The sequence below is a fragment of the Ambystoma mexicanum genome, chromosome 7q (assembly GCF_040938575.1).
Source record: "Ambystoma mexicanum isolate Mex_15411 chromosome 7q, UKY_AmexF1_1, whole genome shotgun sequence".
Taxonomy (NCBI): Eukaryota; Metazoa; Chordata; class Amphibia; order Caudata; family Ambystomatidae; genus Ambystoma; species Ambystoma mexicanum.
In genome coordinates, this window is record NC_090941.1 from 854,265,616 (window position 1) to 854,286,477 (window position 20,862).

Genomic DNA, 20,862 nt, shown 5'->3' on the forward strand with positions numbered 1-20,862 from the left:
GCAGGGGAACCTTGCAGGGCTTGGCACTCGCTCTGGTAATTGACTTTGTTGTCTGGCTTCTCGGTCTTTGGTTTTGCCAGCGTTCCTGTCTCTGCTTCCCTGCAGGCTGCTGCCATCTACAGACACAGGCAGTAGGGAGCTGCTAACATTCATGGCTACGATGGATTTAGCATCAATAGCCAGGCGTCACGCCCACCATGATACAGTCGTGGTCACGCCACCACCTTGCATGGGATTCCTTTTCTAATGGATTGTGTCCTCCCTCGGATTCCTCTTCTTTGATATATTCGTTAGTCTACTTGCAGCTTCTGAACCTTTTTTCATAGTAGAGTGCACTGTGTGTCGTCATCTTGTGGCCCTGGGTGGTCTCCATCCTGCTCTTAGCAGTGACGTCGACACTGGTATAAGTAGCTCGCACAGCACTCGTTGCCTCAGTTCAGTTTTTCTGCATGCTCAGCCCACTTTGGACGGTACATCACCTCAGCAATTTTTATCGATATTATTTGAAATGACTACTCGGAAAACTGGAATTAAGATATGTTCCGATTGTGGAGCTAAAATATCCATTACCAACTCAAACTGGAAATGTCTTTGGTGTTTAGGGGCTGGTCACTGCTTGATGAATGCGACTCGTGCCAATCGATGACTGTGAAGCCCTTGAAGGAGAGGAAGGGGAAGCTCACCCTAGGTAGGCCCCCATTCAAGTCTCCTTTGACTACCCCTTCAAAAAAGAGATTGTCAGACGGGTCCAGGGATATTGCCCCTTTGAAAGTTAGTAAGCACTCAAAGCACTCGAAGAGCTCGGTCTCAATACTCATCCTCATTTTCTCACAAGAAGTCAAAGAAGCAATGCCATTGGTCGCGTTTGCCTTTGTCTGCCTCCTCGACCGACAGAAAACAGGTACCTTTCCCAGAAAGTCAGCACCTAGAGCTAACTGGGAGGAATCCCCCCAGGCCCCCAGATGCTGGATGTGTTTAAGAAGGCCGCTCCAACCACCCCTTTGAAAGAACCTAAGAAGGCTTTAGAGCTCCCATCATGCCTGATAGGGCTGACAGAGCGTCTTCAGAAACCACTATTTGTGCGCGTAAGGGCCTGGGTGGTAAGGTTTCTTGACTTTCGTCGAAGGAGGCTTTGTCTCATATTAAATCAAAGCCAATATCTCCCTCCTTAACTCCTTCCACGGAGCTGGCAGCCTTCCTATTGGTGCCAAAGTTATCGAAGTCATCTACGCCGATGCCTTTGACACCTTTTGAAGGAAGGCTCACAGCCTTTCAAGCCGTTACACAGGACAGACTTATTATTATTTTTTTTTACTTTATTTAATTATGCTTGACATTACAATCGGAGGGCAGACAACAGGCACTGATCACAGTAAAAGCATATACAGACTGTGCACAGCAGCGATACATGGGCCCAGAAGGGCATGATAATAATAGCAAGTCAATGAGCATACATGGCATGACAAACTGAGCAAACCTTCAATTTGAGTCGTTGCGGGGGGAGGACTGTTTAGAGAAGGAGTCATTGGATTCAGTGGAAATGGATGCAAGGTAGGAAAGGAATAGGGGCCACACATCTCTAGGTCTGGTTATTAGCAGGCCCAGGTGACGGCAGCCAGCCACTGTGCATGTGTAGGTGCCCGGGGGCAGAGTCAACACAATAAGATACATCGCACCGCAAGTAACATACACAGACCAGTAAGCCTACAGGAGTTGCGGTGGAGAACGGGAAAGTCATATAAGGGGCATTTCAGAGGAGAAGGGGCGAACTCATGGTCTAGGATAGATGAGATTGTGGAGCATACATCTGACCAAAATTGGGCAAGGGAGGAGCAGGCCCAGATCATGTGAATATAGGTGGCTAGGACAGACTTATTTAAGCCTATGAGGTCCATGTTCGAGGAACAGGAGGAGGGTAATGTCTCTTATGGTGTGAAGTTTGGCACTCCCAACGTGCCTGAACAATTGATATCAGAGGAATCTAGAATGCAACATCTTGTAGATTCTTTGAGGCTTGCTGGTTGCTGGGATACTTCACCAGAGACTGACTTTGCCACTCCAGATTCTGCTGGAAATGCTGACCCATAATATAGGTCGGTCATGGATAAGATCACAGAATATCTGGGTTGCGGTAGACTGATGGTGGTCCTGGGTAAGGGCCAACCAAAGGATCCTGTATTGCTGTTTGACATGGCCTTGAGAACTAGGATCCTAGAGAACTGATTGAAGCCAGATAAAACACCAGCCGTCACTAAGGATCTCACTAAGGAATACAGGCCAGCTTCCATCCGAGTTTGTTTGAAACCTTGATTGGAAATTTCATTCTTTTATTTGGTACCACAGTATTGTTTAAAAGCGTTAAAGCTAGCTCAAAACCTTCTTGAAGAATATTGCTTTTCCTTGGCCCATGGTGCCTAAAAGATGAAAAGGGGGTCTACCCTTTAGGTTGTGCACGTTTCACCTTTATGACTGGAATCACACCTGGTTAAGAGGGAAGGTGGTGCTGAGTAGGAGATTGAACGACTTCCCATCCAGGTACCTCTGCAGGGCAATAGTAATTTGTCACATTCTTGTACCCACCCTTCCTAGCTCCTTTGAAAATGAAACCCCGGCATTGACAAAAAGACAGAATATTTCTTAATAGCGTTTATAATGCCCCTTCTTAGAAAACAGGAAAGTATACTTTGCTTTGGCGCATAAGTATTAAAACAAAATGGCTTACTCTGCATCAGACTCTGATAGGTTGTCAGTAAGAGGCAGTTTTGGGTAGATACTGTTTTTGAGTACATACACAGAAACTCTCACACCATCCTTTTTTTCAAAGGAGTTTATCACAGTTCTCTGAAGGGGCACTTAACCAGTTGATACAAGATTAGTTTTAATTAAGATAAGAAGTCAAAGTGAACATGTGCTCAGGCAGGGCATTAAGTGAAAAAGTGATTTGATAGGAGGTTTCGTAGGCATCCTAGGTCTTCACTGTGGTTTGGGAAGTAGCATGCTTTTATTTGAGTGTAGCACATGCACACCGTCGAATGGAAAAAATTGATCTGTAGTAGGCTTTTAAAGATGGACCGATCCTGTAAAGTTTGAAAAGAGCTTGGTGGATTGAGGGATTTTTTTTTAAACTTCTCCTTATTATCTTGATAACCTGAATATAAAAACAACAAGTCCCACAACATGTCACCGCTCCCCTCCTCCCCTGCCCCCAGCCCTAGCATCCGTGACCCCCTCAGCCCCCCTTCCGTCTGGCGGTTAGGTGTACAGGTCCAAAAGTTTCAGTCTATGGGGTTGCCATTGCTTCCGAAATTCTCCCTTTAAGTAGTCCAGGGTCTCCACCCATTCTGCCGCAAAGTTACCCAAGTTGCAATTTACAGCATATGTATCCCATTCCAAAGACATAATCTCCCACATTTTCCTTAACCAGTCCTGTTCCGTTAAAGTCCTGGGGCTCTTCCACCTTTGGGCAATGAGAGCCATTGCAGCCAGTATGAAGACTACTTTTGCCTTATAATGACCCCCCCCGCCCCTCCCCTCCAAGCTCCCTACGCTTCCCAACCAGGACTTCACGAGGGTCCTGACTCGTGCTTTCCCCAAAAGTCTGGTTTAGCGCCTGAGAGATATCCCTCCAGAAGGGCCTGATGACAAGGCATTCCCACCATATATGGGCCTCCGTGCCTTCCCCCCCACAACCCCTCCAACATGCCCCGGATGTAGTTGGGAACATTGCCTTAATGCGAGCCGGAGTGTAATGCCAACCAAAAAGGCACTTATACCAGGCCTCCTGGAGCTGGGCAGCCCTAGCCACTTTCGGAATCCGTTTCCAAAGTTTCTCCCAGTCCTCTTGTTCCATTCCCCCGGCTAGGAGCCACTCCCACCTCGACATGTATGGCCACTTCATGATCGGGCCTGCGCTTTCCAAAAGTTTATATAAATCTGAAATCAGCCCCCTGGACCGATCATGCAACAGGAGGAATTTTTCGAACAGAGTCAGGTCACGGGTAGCCGCATTTTGGATCTCCTTGGACATCACCCAGTGTCTGAGTTGAAAATATCTGTGCCGCTCTCCCTCGCCCACTCCGAACTCCTGTTTGCATTCTTCAAACGATTTTATGTTCTGACCTAGAAATAAATCTCTAATGACCCAACATCCCCTGCTTTCACACTGCAGAAATGCCCCCTTTTCCATCCCTGGGGTGAAATCTCCATTATTGAAAATGGGGGTGAACGGCAACGGGAAGGTAGTTACCCCCAGTTTATCCACTGCCCTGTCCCAGATTTTCAACCAACCCCTTCGTTATGTTACTCATATATATATATATATGCGCCGACCTCAACCTGTGCGGGAGCCATAGCACCTCTCCCAGGTGGTGCCGAGCTACCGCTCTGTCCATCTTGACCCACTGTTATATTCCGCCGCAAACCACTCTCGAAGTACCCTAAGCTGTGCGGCCTCATAGTAGCGGCGAAAATGCGGTAAGGCTAGTCCCCCCACTGCCTTAGAGGCTACCATAAGCCGTTTCGCAAACCGTGTTGCCCTGCCTTCCCAGACAAATTCCTTTACTGCTTTGTCTAATTCCTTGAAGGAGGACGCAGGGACTGGCAACGGAATTGCCTGAAATAGATCAAGCAGCTGCGGAAGGTACACCATCTTAAGGACCACACCTCTTCCCAACCACGATATCTTTAGGGAGCTCCACTTCCTAAGATCTTTTTTAATCGATGTTAGCACGGGAGTGTAGTTTGCCCCATACCATCCCGACAGCTGAGGGGTGTCCCTAATCCCCATGTACCGTATCCCACCCGGTCTCCACTTAAATGGGGAAGTTGCACTCAAGGCCTTTGCCTCCTCGCCCTTCAGCGAAAGATTAATTACTTCAGACTTATTCAAATTCACCCGCAGACCAGAGACTTCCCCGAATTAATGCCATGCACGCCTCTATGGACCCCTCAGGGTTCGCCAACGAGAGCAGCATATCATCGGCGAATGCCCCCACCTTATGCTGTATCCCCCCGAAAGGGATGCCCTCGATATTCTCTGCCTCCCGTATTGCCACTAGTAGGGCCTCCAGATACAGAGTGTAAAAATGTGGGGATAGGGGACACGCCTGCTTGGTAGCGTGTCCGAGCTTGATGGGTCGAGACATCTCGCCGTTCACTAGTAAACGTGCGGTTGGAGCACTGTAATTTGCTTGCACCATTCTAATAAAGCTTGTGCCCAAGCACATCCGTTCCAAGACCAGGAAGAGAAAGGACCGTTCCACCAGGTCGAACGCCTTCTTGGCATCCAAAGCCAAGAGAATCGCCGGGGTGGGGGTCTTCTGCGCTTTCTCAACCAGGTGAGCCACACGTCTAATGTTGTCAGCTATTTGTCGTCCCTGTACAAACCCCGTCTGATCCTGGTGGATCAGCGCGGGGAGATGCGATTCCAACCACCTAGCCAGAATTTTAGTATATATTTTCGCGTCAGAGATTATAAGAGCGATTGGCCTATAAGAGGTACTCTCCTCTGGGTCTTTGCCTGCTTTATGTATAAGTGTCATTTTGGCCTCCCCCATAGAGGGAGTAATGCAACCCGAGGGGCCAAATGAATTATAAAGTTGTGCAAGGTGTGGGGCCAGTATGGCGGAGTAGGTTTTATAGAAGAGGATCGGAAAGCCGTCTGGGCCCGGGGCTTTATTACTAGGAAGCGATGAGATGACAGCTCGTACCTCATCCTCCGTGATGGCACTTCCCAAATTTTCCCCAATTTCCCTAGGGAGGCGCAGGAGGGTCAGAGCACCTAAGAAGTCCATCTGACGCTGGGCGATTGGGCCCTGGGATGTGTAGAGAGCTTCGTAGAACCTGGCTAGCTGCTCCCTGACCTCTTCCGTACGGTTAAGTCTCTCCCCCTTTTCATCCCTCGGGGCCAAGATCGTGTTTTGTTTCCTGTTGCCCCTCAGTAGGTGTGCCAGGAGTGAATCTGCCTTATTAGCCTTTGCGTAGAACATCTGCCTGACCTTTAACATAGCTCCCTCTGCCTTTTTGGTCCTAAGGATCCTCAGTTGCCCCTCTGCCATCCTGTACTCCCTGTACATTTTCTTAGAGGGGTCCCCCATCAGCCTCGCCCCTGTCGCCTCCACCTCCCTTTCCAGCTGGGTCTCTAGCAGCCTTAGTTGCTTATTCCTCTCTGCCTTCAGGGCAATTAGTTCCCCTCTCAGAATGGCCTTAAACGCATCTCACCTAGTGCTGAGACTCGTATCCTTGGCCACGTTCCTGTCAAAGAAGGATATAATGTTATTGACGATCTCTTCCCTAATCACCTGGTCTCTCAGAAGGTCCCCGGGGAAATGCCAACTCCAAATCCCTGCCTTCCGCCTCCCCAACTGCATATTCATCGGCACAACCTTATGGTCGGCAATCCCCATGGGACCGGTTTCCACCCGCTCCACCCTACCCACCAGACTCGCCGAGACCCAGATATAGTCAATTCGAGACTGAGTTCAATACACATCTGAGAGATACGTGAAGCCTTCTTCCTCCCCTCTCAGCACCCGCCACACAACCCTCAAGCCGGCCCCCTCAAACCGCTCCCTCAATTGTGGGGAGGCCACCGCCCCCCCCCTCCGCCAGCATGTTGTGTCCGGTCCAAATGCTTATGCCAAGCTAGATTGAGGTCCCCCATGAAGATAATCTGCCCTCTCGCGAACCCCTCCAACACGCCCAGAGTCTCCCTCGCGAACTTGTCTTGCCCCACGCTTGGGCCATAAACCGAGGCAAGGTGTATTCAGCACCCAAGTACTCCCCCCTTACCAGGATAAATCTCCCATTTTTATCCCTCAAGGTCTCCTGAATCCCAAAATCCAAACCCCTCTTAAAAGCCAACACCACCCCCCTTTCTTTGTGGGGCCAGACGCAAACAGAATCTGTGAAAAACCCTTCAGATGTAGGCAGCCCTGGTCTTTCCTCAACAGATGGGTTTCCTGCAGGGCCAAGACGTCTGGTGCATGCGTGCAGACAAATTGCTCTAACTTAGCCCTCTTAAGGGGAGAATTTAACCCTCTCACATTGTGGGTCAGCCACCTGAAAACAAGATTATAGTATGACCTGTTCCCGTGAACCACCCCTCTGTCCCCCTCCTTGACCTTCCTTTACACCCCCACCTTCTCCAGCTATCACCCTTAAGCGCTAGGGCCTCATCCCCTACCCCCTCCCTGCCCCCCCTCTGCCCCTCCCGTGAACCCCCAACTGTGGGCTTAACCCCACCCTCCCATCCAACCTCCCCTTCCTTCCCCCCCTCCTAGGACAGTCCCGTCATTACTTGATCCAACATGTTTAACTCCTCCCCCATGTGCATCGCGCAGCCTACGAGTCCACCACCTCCAACTATTCCAAGATACTACCCCATAGGGTCACCCATCCTCTTCCGCATTCCGACCTCTTGCATCTCCGGGGCTCGGTGTGTTCGGCCCCACAGACAGGCCCCGCAGTCCTCCCTTCCACTTGCCACGCTCACCAACGGTGACCCACTCCCAGGGCCTACTTCTCTCCCTCTGGCCCCCACGAGGCACCAGGACCCCCACGTTCCCCCCCTCATCCCCCACATCTAGACCAACTATGCTGGCCGCTTCCTGGAGCGTGCTCGCCCCGCCTCTGGGACCCCTCCCACTCAAAATTGAAACCAAATGGGAAGGACCACCTGTATTGTATTCCTTTTTTGGAGATCTCCTTCAAGACCGGACCCATGACCCTTCTTTCTTTTCTGGAGTCGCTCGCCGCCAGATCCTGGAACAACAGAATTTCCTGCCCCTTATAAAGAACTGGCTCGTTTTGTCTGGCCGCTCGCAGCACCGGCTCTTTCTGACCGTATCTGGTGGAGGCAACCATCACTTCCCGGGGTCTAGCGTTGGGACCTCCCGTGGCTCGGCCAACTCTATGGGCCCTATCCTACAAAATCTCGTTCAGGTCACCCTCCCCCAAAGGTTCCACAAATATACGCCGGCATTCCTCCATTAGAAAACGATCCGTAACCGTCTCAGGGAGCGCCTTGGTCCGTATGTTGATCCTCCGGGATCTATTTTCCAAGTCCTCAAGCATCGCCTTCATGTTCCTTGTTGCCGTGTCCAGCCGATCTATAGCTTCACTGTTGGCTGTGGAATCCCTCTCATTCTCCTGGAGTCCCCTTTCCAGTAGATCAGTTCTTTCCCCTAGCTGGGCCACTTCATGTCGCATTTCACCCAGCACTGCATTAAGATCAGACCTCATAGGTTGCAACTGCTCTTGAAATGTTTGAGCCAGAGATTCCCTCAAGGCTTTCATCTCCCCCTTAAGATCTTGCCTTGTCAAACGCGCCACCGCCCCTTCCATCTCAGCGCTTCTCCTCTCCTCTGGGTGGCCACTACCCGTTTTGCTAGTGTCCTTGCACTCCATAGCAGGCCAAAGTGTAGGGAGCCTTCCCTCTGGTTCTCTGGAGGAATGACTGACCTTCCCTGACTTCTGCCTATGCCTGGTAGACATCAGTAAGAGGCCCAGGCTGTGGACTTACCCGCAGTTGGGGCAGAGTCACACGTTTCTCAACACTGCAGGACGTAAATCTTCCTTTGGGGGGGCCCCCTCTCGTCTAGTTCTGAGGTCTGGGTTACCGATGCCACACGTCAGCAGCCGCCTCCTCCTCCAGGGGACAGTCCCGGGGGTTGACCCCGCCGCCGCAGCCCAGGGGCCCGCTCGACTGTCCAGCACTTCAACAGTTATTCCTTTGCTCTTGTACCGCTGACCAGGGGCGGAGGGGCAGCAGAAGCCACCCCGGAGAGGGACAAAAAAAAAAAGAAAAAAGGGGGGAGAGCCTCCAGAGCAACAAATCCTCTCCCACCACCTCTCAGAATAGGCCTGACGTTCAGTGCCCCTCCAATGATTTACTCCAGAGGAGTTCTGAGCCCATGGGCCCGCTCTCCCCGCCTACGTATTTCCGCCCGTGGCCCCAGCTCTGCTCCCGGGGCCGGGCCCGCCGCCTTCACTGCCACTCCGGTTAACCGCGCAGCCACACAACGGTGTGCCTGCCTCCCCTGGGGGGCTCACCCGTCCCAGCTGATGGGCCCTCCTCCTGCGCGATCAGCTATGTGCCTCTGGTCTCCAAAATCACCGCTGGTGCCGTTTGTCCCCCTGAAGTTGACGCTCTGGTGCCCAGCAGGTGTGATCCTCGAGGGCCCAGGGGGGTGGGACCCGGCTCCTCTCCGGACGCCTCCCGGGCCGCCAGGCACCTCCGCCGCTCTCGCCTGGAGCGGCCTGAATTCCCAAGCGCGGTGGCAGAGAGCTTCCGTGCACTGAGGGTCTCGTGCCCCGCACTGTTCTCCCGGGGACCAACACAGCACAAAGCCGTTCCCCCTACGCACCGCAAGTTAGGATTCCCGCCCCGGGGCATGAGAGCTGTGAGGGGGTGGTGGAACCTCCAGCGTTTAAGGGCTGGGTGTGAGGAGCAGCCGTCGGCGCGTCTACTCGCAGCCGGTGGCCATCTTGGAATCGATTGAGTGATTTTTAATAACTTACAGGTGTGAGGAACTGCCATCTGGCAAGGGTGTAGGAGTGGTGCCTCTTTTGATTTTTTTTAAAATTAATAACATGATGCAGGTAATTCCATCTCAGAAAAGGTGGCCTGCTAACCAGTCCACCTATTGTTAAGCTCCATTCCAAAAGCATAGTAACATGTGCTCTGATGCATAAGTCTCCTGATCTGCAGCACAGTCTTTCTAGTGGCACGGATCAGGTTCAGAGGTCACAGGTACCCCCTGTCGGCAGCTGCTGTGATAGCCAAGCACTTCTGCACAGAGGATGCATTTAAATAATTATGAGGGATTATCATTATGGTGACAGTTTAATCTTCTTAATCGTCAATTGTGGAATGGTTGTGTGTATTACAATCAGACTGTCTCTGCCAGCGAGCAGGAGAAGCAACTGAAAAATGATGCTTCTCTTTTGATCCTTTGAGAGGTCAGGAAAACACCACACTCCAGCAGGTCAGCCAGTGAGCAGAGGCTGCCCTGGGAAACAGCAATCAAAGGGCCCAAACTAAACAAAAGGGCCAGCCTCACACAGGTGTGTTGCATACCAAAGGGCATTTGATGCTACATGTGTGAGAAGGGGACATAGTTTGTTTTGTCAGAGGGAGGTCGGGACAGCTGGCTGGGGAAGGATTCCTCCATCTTGCTTCTCTCTGTACCTCTCCTGTCTCCTCCACTTACTTAAGCACAAAGAACTTTGGGCATGATTCAAGAAGGCAAGGACCACTTGTCACAAGGACAGGGATTGGACCCCTTAAAGCAGACTTGCTTTTGTCCAGTCCTCTATGGAGCTTTGCCTTCAAAAGGAGGGGTCTTCCACCCCTTCTTTCATTCATTCCTGGACCCCAGAATGAATTAATTTGTACCTCCGTTTGGAGAGTTGACGTTTCCAAACCCCTTCACCAGTGAGGTGTAGATTACTTGTTCAAGGCAGAGGCAAATTGTACTCTCTAACCATATTGGAGGTGACCTGCTGCTGGAGAATTACCTGCCTCTCTGCCAGCTACTCTGGTACCCAGGAACTCACTGAAGGGGGGAGGACACATCCAGGTGTTTGCCGGCCTCCTCCCTGTTGGGAACACAAGAACCATATCTTGTCCCAGAGCCCCTGGATTAGGACTCATAGCAACCTGAGAGCCAGAACAGCCAGGATCCCAATGAATTTGCTATCAAACCCCCTCTAGTCACCAGCATCTTTATCTTTGACCTGTGAATTGACATCAAACTGACCCTGGGGGGCGCATTGGTCTGCTTCATTATAGCGCTGCATCAAATCTCTTTGAACCTGACTCGACGCCTGCTTCCATGACTTCCCGCATGTATGTTGGTGTGTTTATTTAAAGTTTTTATATTTTTATAGAACCTTTATTGGACATTCCTTTATTTTGGACTGTTGTACTATTGCTGTCAGGAATGGCCCTGACATTAATGGCCCCCAGCCAGTAGAGTAACTTTGCTGAAAATGTTGGTGGGGACATGACCTCTGAAGAAAAGGTGCCCCAGCCAAATGAATGGGGACAAAATGATGTGCCATGAAAGTTGGGGGGGGGGGACAAACACCCCTGTCCCCCCTAAAATTACGGCCATGCCCCGGCCTGTTCCAAACAGATGTATTTGAATAAGTTTGTTTTCTGTGCGCTTGAAAGCACGCCTATTTGTGAATGTAGAATGCACTTTCAATGCAAAGAAATGCCTACTCCTTTTTGCAAAAGAGCCACCGGTGTTTGGGTTGCCTCTTTTTCAAATTCACACCCCTCTTCAGAGTATAGCTTGCCCTCGGCCCACATTACCACAAAAAGGCCTGTTTCAGCATTATGATTGTGATCACTCTTGTTTTGTAGAAGTGTGAGGGCTGTGTAGGCAGCTTAGCCACAACTGATCCTTTCATCACAGCAGGTCAAAGGGTACGATCTTCTTATGGCCAAAATATCTTAAAAACAGTCTGAGGTCAGAGAATTTAGGAATGTTGAGCTTTGTTATAGTAACAACTAAGGCCTAATTCACGCTGACAAACTGAGTAATGGCCACATGCGGCAAACTCACACACAAGTGAGTTCCTCTGCTTAGTGCACAAGTGCCTGCTTTTACAAAATGAACGCATACAAAGGGCTGAAGTTCAGGTCAGGATTGTGCTACACCACAACTAAATGATACGTAGATAAGTTACAGCGGGAAGATGGACAATCGTTGTGCCATTATGTGAGATTATTTTGCCACTCACATGTACGGATATGTTTTGGTTGGCATATACCATCCTCCCCTCGCCACACTATGTGGCAATACTTTTTGGCTCATGCCAGGTGACGCATCACCAGGCCACTGCAATAAAAGAAATCCATGCAAACCCTGTGGTGCACAACCCCGAGGGAAAGTAAATGTGGCATTTCACCCCCAGCAGTTAGTTGCAGATGCGTAAAGCGTGTGCTTTCTCTTAGGTTGCTGATGGGGCCTGACCTTTCTTGTGAACGTTATCGTATGCCACAATATCCTGTAAAGGGGAGATGTTTTGCAGAGATGTTTCAAGTAGAACCCTGTATACTGTACCTCTCCATAGTTTATGGAAGTATTGCTTGCTTATTTTTCTAGGATTACCTCCTTATAAGGTGCATCGGTTAAAAGGCACCCCGGGGTATAAGGGCATGGGATGCAGGTTCCCAAAACGATCAGTTGGCCGTTCATGAAATAAGTACCGGAAGTTAATGCAGTTTGCTAGATTAGGAAATATTGGTCTAATGTGTTCAGCCAAGATCACTAGGCGTCCCTGCAATACAATCCCTCACCCTCCCAATGGAGATTTGCTTCCTCTCCCATGTGCAGAAATTTGCCTCCGTTAGATACCTTCTGTACAGGAGCTTAGAAGAGGTGCATGGAGTAACCACTGCTAATCTGCTTTTCATCATCCTGGCATCTTAATCTCTGATCATTCCAGTCCACAGAGTCCCATTTAAGAACCCGTTAGTGGGTCAGGAGCTGCTTGGGCCCCAGAAAGTGCCGCCCATGTTGGCGGAAGATACTGGGTAATGTGTCTGCACCTTGTTGTGGTGCCAGAGGAGACTGCTGGTTAATTAGCATATGCAAATTCTTGGCTTCTCACTCTGCTCTCAATTACCTTTCAACATCACACCAATACTGACACTAACTATGCCAGACCAGTGGAACTAAATGAGAATCGGCCAGCATTTATCATAGCGAAGCATGAGTGCCAGAAGATGTACATCCTAAGGTCACTCCTCTTCCTTCCTCCAGCACACGCCCCATGATAGGAACCATTGGGGACCTGCTATCAAAGCCCTTGCTCTGAGAGTATCCCCCATCGGAACCCTTTTCAGTTCTACGGGGAGCTCTCCAGCTGGTGTGATAAGAGGTCTTGCAGCAGGGGAGTAGACTTTTGATGTTAGCGCTGAGGGTTCGCGGGGTAGGAGGCTGGGCAGGGGGGCGGTGGTCAGAATTTCAGGTCATGTTGAAAGTATAGGGACTTTCAGGGCAAGCAGCCTTTCCTGGAAGGTGCGCAGGGGGGGGGGGCGGTGCGGCTGCCCAGGTCCCGGAGCTCCCGCATACTAGGCGCCCCTGACTCGCTGTGCATTAGTCTGTGTGCTCTCTTCTACTCTGGTTGTTCAGGTATTCTCCAGACACCATGGCTTAGAGGTAGACGGCTCAGCGCCCTGCACTGCCCATGCTTTGCTCCAAGTGCATTCTTTGAGCAGCAGAGCGTGTTGAAATCTCTCAATTCCTCTTCCATGGACAGGTAGGTTGCAAATATCACCACGTGCTGATCACTCGACCGTCTTGTCTTCTCCTGATCCCTTCGCCATCTTTCCTCCAGTAATTGAGCATTGGCTTCTAATCTGTGTGACACATAATGGCCAAATATCCGACCTGAAACTTCCTGCTAGCAACACCTTGGATATCTGGGTCCCTGAGAATGCTCCTGTCTCCCCGAACGCATCTGTGTTATTTTAACAGGGTTAGCCCATAAACCTCCATACACCATCTTCTGTATGCTGCACCTTCTACTACAGCACTTCTGTACTGTTCCTGGTTAGCATTACATGCATTCCAGAGGTCAACTGAAGCAAACTCCCTTGGTGTGCAAGACTGACATGTGTGGAGATACATCGTGTGTGTTAAGTATGCCAGGCTGAACGCTAGGAGCATAGGAAATCAATAATAGATGGGACTTGCTTCAGGCAGACCTGGGGCAATAGACTGTCTGCCTTCATCTCAGAGCAGTGTGGCTTTCTGATGTTCCCAAACCTATGCATTTAAAGGCATGCAGGTGAATGTGATTTCCATAGTGTAGAAATGGCCATTAAAAGGAAGGCTCTCGCACAACAGCACTTTAACATGAAGTACTGCAAGTTTCTCATTAAGCTTCCGCCACATCAAAAGTGCTGTTTTGCGCATGCACTAATCCTGATCCTACACAGCAGAACATGCAGCGTATTTGGACAACCACTCTTTGGTGACAGTATGGACCAGGACACCCCGATCTCGGTTACAGGCCTAAAAACACACAAAGGTGGGTGCAGTCTGGCCCTTCTACCGGCCACTCTCAGTATAAGTCCCACATTCGCCTTCTCCATGATTTAGTCAATGTCTACTACTTTTCCACTTCTACTACTGCTATTTTGACTTCCGTAGACTTGAACAGATCCTTGCCCACTTTTTTTATTTGTGTTTTATGGTTTTAAGAATAAACCTTTCACAGTTCGACATATGTACACAATAATTCACACAATTACAAAGACATTCCATTAGAAGGTGTTTAAAGTGAAGGAAGAAGAAAGAAGAAGAGAAAAGAAAACAGAAAGAAAAGAAAAGTCATATATACAGTCTTAAACTGTGGCTTCCCCAGTTTCTTATGGGTCCCTTATCCCTGTCTCTGGATTATAATGATGCACCTTGTTTGGGTGCTACTGTAGATTTCAATGGCCCTTTGGGGGTCTCCCTGCACCTTCCCTGTACGCCTTTGCGTACCTTTTTCCTTGGTACATGAAGGCCCCAGTCCTCGGTCGCTCTGGTAAGCGTCTATGGCTTCTCCTGGCTCTTGCTTCGGCGACTTCCCCAGTTGCTCTCTTGCAGTGAAGAAGCCTCCTGGTTCCCCCAGTCCCTTGTAGACTGCTGCTGCTCCAGGGTGTACCTAAAGAGAGAGATTCCAGGTTTCCTCAGTTCCCCACAGACTGCTGGGGACCAAGGGTTCTCCCTTTCTCTAGATAAGGTAGTGGTTCACAGCCCCTTTTACTTCTGCACAGGAGTCTGGCTGCCTTGTCCTCCTGGGAAGGCTTGAAAATACTTCCTAGCTCTCTTCCTCTATTTCTATTGGGAGGGAACCAATAGGAAATCGGCAACCACTAGAATGTTTAAAGTGGTTCCTGGAGGTAATCCTTGTTCCTCTGTTCTTCTCCCTCGTGTCAGTAACTGCAAGGTTATCTTCAAAAAGGCAGGTTGCCTTCTTACTTGTACCAGTACTTTTTAGGGTAACGGCAGAATGACCCCCACTAATCAGTCCATTAGGGAGGGGTTTTCTAGGGTCAAGAAAAGGCTGGGGATATTTCTCCCTTTTCAGCATATCACCACAGTAGGGGTTCCTCCCCGTTTTGAAGTGACAACACCCCTCGCTTCATCACACTGTACACAAGCACTTCAGATGTTCACATATTTGCACTGGAGAGCCTGCAAACAAACCACATAGGGTTAACAGAGACAACATCCAAATTGAATGCTCTTCAAGTCATCTTCTAAGTCCTCTGAAAATTAATTCCAAAATGAACTGCATAGGTCTCATTTAGACAAACATATCAGAAAGGAACATGTCGGGCACTCAAAATGAGATGAAACGTAAACGTATAAGGGCTTCTGAAGTACACAGGAACATACACTGTGTCGTAATCTGCTTGTCAGGATATTGGGTACATGAATGTAATGTCAGTGTGGAATGCAAGTTGGAGCACTGGGAACGTGTTCTGGGAGAGGCAGTTGGTCTGAGAGCTGTGGATGGTGCAGTGGTCTGTGCATGTAACATGTCTACTACAAGCATTACTACTTGTATATGTGGAACTGCAATAAAGAAATGTACATACTAGCAGTGAGTTCTGAGTGGTACTACAATACATGGAAGTCAGCTACATCACACTGCTTATAAAACCTTATGTTTGAATTGAATTCTGAGCCAGATACTGAGCAAGTGTATTTCTAACAAAGAAATGGGAAAGTGTTATTATGTGGTAGGGGGCTTCCAGAATCTGACAAATAGTTGTGTGGTGTTCTTCCAGTAGAAATGCCAAGTCCTGTTTGGACAACTCAAATTAATTTGGCTTCTTTGGTCGCCATTATTGCAGCTCGTGGACCTGTTCTCTACTGAAGACCAGTGAAGACTTGCTCTGAAATCTAGATTCTAACTCTCCATCCGTTCTTATCCTTTTGGATATTTCCTCTGCCTTCGACGCGGTCAATCATGCCACCCTAACAAATCGGCTCTGTGACCCCCTTTGCATCGCGGGCCTGGCACTGGACTGGTTGACCTCTTTCCTCTCTGACCGACCTACTCAGGTTCAACTGGGCCCCTTTCTCTCCCATATCACACTCTCCACCTGCGCGTCCCTCAAGGATCTATTCTCTCACCGTGGCTCTTCATCATCTACCTTGCCCCTCTGACCCACCTAATATCTTCCTTCTCTCCTTACTTCCAGTGTTATGCAGATGACACGCAGCTCTCCTTCAAGCTTTCCGCTACTGCCTCCTCTTCCTCCTCTCTCATCCCTGACTGTCTGCTATTCAGGTATGGTGTGCTGCCAATGATCTCTGCCTGCCCTTTTGTCAGCAAGACTGAGGTTCTTCTCATTGGGACCCCAGCTCCCTCCTTTCCTCCTACCCTGTGTCTGCCCTCTATGGGTCCTCCCTCTCACCCTCTTGTGAGGCAAAAAACCTTGGTGTCATCTTTGCTCCCCGCTCTCCTTCTCTCCTCACATTGCAGACCTTGCCAAGAAGGCCCACTATCAGCTGCACCTCCTCAGAGGCATTATCCATTTCTTCATCTTCTTCCAGAAACTCAATGTCTCCAGTGCTCTGGCCCACACCGGCTGCTTATGAGAGCCCCTGAGGTTGGCAAATGCTAAGCACCAACCACAGGACAAAAAGCCTTTCATGGCTCTAGCACTACCATATAAAAAGTGTCATACCCAAGCAAGCAGTGAGGGAGTACCGGTGATATTACAAGCAGGCGAGATAAAGGAAAAGGTTAAAGAAGAAAGGTCAAATAGAGGAGGCAGGAAGTGAAAAGAGTACATAAATAAGAGGTTGGAGGGAGTGTTGCGTCAGGAGGAAGGAGGAAGACAGAGCAGAGGAGGAAGAAAGAGCAAGGGAGGAGGTTTGAGGATGAGCATGGACAGAAAAAGAGGTGCCACAATAAGGGGTTGCTGGAAGAGAGCTGAAGGAAATCAGGGAAGAGAGAATAGTAAGGGAAAGGTTGACGAAGAAAGGGGGATGGGACCAAGAGGGAAAAAGGACCACAAGAAAGAACCAGATACATGGCGAAGGAAAGGCCGAAGTGGGTACAAGAAGAAACTGGAGAAAGGACAACGGAAGAATGAGAATATTCCTAGTTTATGCTGAAATCCATTAAAAGAGAGCGGAAAAGGCAAAGGCAACCTAGGCTTTCTCTCAGTTATTCCCTTACTCCAGGATGCCTCCATCCTGCCCTGCTATATGGCGGTATGTCCTGTTCGGTTCACTGTGCGCTTTGAGGCCTATGGGCGAGTAGTGCCATACAAGGCTTGCAAATAAATAAATAAAAGGAGGTTGTTCATTAGTGGGTCCTAGTAGCTAGGGACCTTGCCCATGCACGGACTGTTGGGAGGCATAGCCCACATGTTGGTCTAGGCCAGAGGCAATCCTACCAAGAGCTAGAATCCCACACCTTGTAGGAGAGGTGAAGTCCACACCTTGTAGGAGAGGTGAAGCCCTGAGATACCGCATCGCCCTTGTGCTACGGAGGCGGTGCAGCAGATCTAGGAGCTCAGCCAGAATCTCGGCCAGGGAGAGGAGGAAGGAAATGCAGTCCCAGTGCTTGGCCATTGAAACACCCATGTAGCTGTGCCCCACTTGGCAAACAATTCCCTTTTGGGCTTTACTAGATTAGAGACACCTGGTTACAGGGAATGATGTGCTAGTTAGCATCGGATACACCAGTACCTTGCACGGTTTTCTTTGTACCTGCTGTTGAGTTCTGTTCAGACGTTCACGGGGCCTGCTCAGAAATGTCTGTGGGCTTTCTCTTTTTCACAGTGACACATATCCGTTAGTGGGCAATGGATGGATAAATCACATTTGCAATATTACTGCCATCCACTCGAATCAGTTCTGAATGTGTCCTCCTTTTTATTAGCGAGACCAGGCACGCTTTGTGTCATATATTTCAATAGGTGTGCAATATATCGGAACAGTGAAATAGATGGCAGTGAAGAGGTATCATTGATTTCCAGGAATCCTCTCTCAGACATATGAGAGTGTACACCCCCCTCGCCCACCTAGTTGACCTATTTTCCATCCTTGTTTGTTTTCTCCAATTGATTGTGAAATGTAGAGGCTAGTTGTTCATATGTGGAGCACCACATTCGGCAATTCTGGTGTGTTGCTGTTTCTGGACCATTGAGAGGGAACAATTGGACGTGGTCTATTGTATTATTCATCCATGTGATTATTAAGAAGGCTGTTCAAAAAACATAGTTTGAAAAAAAACATGGATAATTGTATAAATGTATATATAGAACTGGGTGGCATTGGCATGGCTGTGGCCTGATTCGGGCATTCTGCAGGCTGCAGTAAGCTGTAATTGGCCTAAGGGGTTTACCTCAACACCTGCAGCAGTTTGATTTGGTGGGCGATCTTACAAATAACAACAATTTCACTTAAGTTGTGCCCAGACTGGGCACATGACACTGTATTGTCACAGATCTGGTACAACTCACCATGGTGGCCAATTCACTGCATTCTTTATGGGGTGAGGAAGTTCCCTATATCCCACTTCTTTGCCGTCTCTGCCCCCACTGCACAAAAATCAGATTAAAACCTTCCACTAACTCTCCCGCCACCTATAAATGTGGTAAAACAGCTGTTGTGCGTTGGGCAGGTACTGCTGTCACATGGTGCTGTTTCATTGGGTGCTGTGGGTAGGCATATACAGGGAATCTGAGAGCAACCACAAATATGGCTACAGTCAACGGGGAACTGCTATACAACCACCTGGGCTATATTAGACTGCAGCATAGTTTCAAAAGTGACCCTCCATAAGCACCAATAAGGAAACCAGTGATCTTGCAAGGAGTGGCAGCTAAGAAGAAGCATTTTACTCCCATTACTAACCAGACCCCTGTCTACAATGATACACAGTGATGCAACCAAACTATTCCTAGTGAGTTCCCCGACTGTACTCGCACGTGTGGAGTCTCCCAAGGCCAGTCAAAAAACTGCTGCAAAGTTCCATAGCATAAAGCCTTACCGCACGGCTCAGGCCATGACCCCTGTCTGCTCCAAAGAACCTCAGCCTTAGTTTGAGAGGCTTGCAGCGCCTCCATGGATTGCATTTATACCTATATCTTCTTGCTGAGCACCTGCAATGCCCTTGTGGACCATCCCCACTAGGGGTCATGGGGGAGTCTAGGTTTTGTATTTGGGGAGTGAGGGGAACGGCTATGTGCACACTAAGAAAATATGCAACGCCAAGTTTCCTGAATCACATGGTTCAACCAACCCTCCATGCTTATCAGGTGTTAGGCAGAATCACACAACTAAGACTACAAGTGACAGTACAAATTCTCCTTTGGTACAAGCCCGTACTACACAGTAAAGTGGTAGCAATGGCTGAGCAGCCAGATTTATCTCATCAAGAGTAAGTGAGCAGTATCAATAGTTACACAAAGGACAGCAATTACTATGATTCAAACACACACTGGCTCAAAGTTTCTGAGTAAAAGAATATACATTTATTTACACATCAGTTATAAAACATTTCACTATTATCGAGCAGTTGAAAAATCACAATCTTAATACACTACACCACACCCAATAGATTCTGGACAAGTTAAGCTCAAAATGAAGTGTGATCAAAATGGCACTCCAGTAATTTTATAAGGAAGGGACAGACAAAGTTAGACAACAGTTGAGCAGTACCAACAAGTAAGTAAGCAGGGCAATCTAGAAAAAGTAACTACAGTGAGGAAATCAAATCAAGAGGCCTGGCCCAAAGTCAATGCACCAAAGTCTTTGCATAGGATCAGACAGTTCAGAGTAGTTCGCGGTTAAGACTTCACCAAGAGTTCAGAGCGAAGTTGGTCAGACGAAAAGTTACTTTAAAGAATAGAGAAGGACAAGCCCTTAGATTGGCAAAAGATTTCAAGCACTTTTACCACGGTCGGACTGAACGAACTACCGGATTTGAACAGTACCTTAAATGGAGAAGAAGGCGGTCTGTAGCTGAGGCGGACGTTCCTGGCAGGTTCTGAATGCTCACAGTTCCTGAAGCGACTGCCGGACTGACATGAAGTAGGAAGACTGGAGGGTCCTGCACTGCCCAGGGAAGAAACCAGCAGCAGAGCAAAGCAACAAATAAAAGGTGCGCTACTTAAAACCCAAGCAGGATCCGGTCCACTGTAGCTGTGCACAGAAAATTCGGCAAGAGGAGGGAGACCTGGCTTGCCGTTTGGTGAACTGGTTGGTCCCACCAGCTCAAGGGGAGACGATTCCTTGCTGATCTTCCCTGTCGTCGAAGTTTCGAGATTTGGACCCGCAGCAGGGCTTCACCGGGAGGTTCAGTCATGGTAGAGGTCCTCTTCTGTCAGCTTCTCTTCGGTTCTCTCGATCCAGTGGCGACTCTGCCTTATCGGTCCCAGAGACCTGCTTTTTATGCAGTTTTCCCCCATTCACACAGCCTGGCTGTCAATCACACAGCAGGTGGCTGTCACCACAGCCAATCATACAGAGTGCAACATGGGTCTCCAAGGAGACCCTGTGCAGAGAGTCTGAAACCCCTCCCTCACATCCTGTCCCCCTCATACATTCAGGCGCCTAAGGAGGGCTTCTGTGCAGAAGCCCGCCAAAGGTCGGCGAACAAAGGAATCTAACCTGGTTTGACGCGCAGAGTAAAACATGAGAAAGACTTTTACAAAAAGAATTGGTGAATAAACACAGCCAGAACCAAATAAAAGTAAATGTGGTCCAGCGGGTTTAAGTTCAAGGCTACTAAGATAGCCTAAAACAATACCAAGGCTATTTCAAATAACCACGGTAGGAAAAATAGGGTAGATGCCACTGCTTCCAGCCAAATCTTAATGAAAAG

At 49.1% G+C, this 20,862-nt stretch overlaps 1 protein-coding gene across 2 annotated transcripts in view; it reads left to right on the plus strand.

Annotated features, from left to right (window-relative positions):
* The window catches only part of SLC36A4 (solute carrier family 36 member 4), a 1,175,100-nt gene that overhangs the window by 973,903 nt on the left and 180,335 nt on the right, over positions 1–20,862 (plus strand). The gene's annotated exons all lie outside the window — the stretch shown is intronic.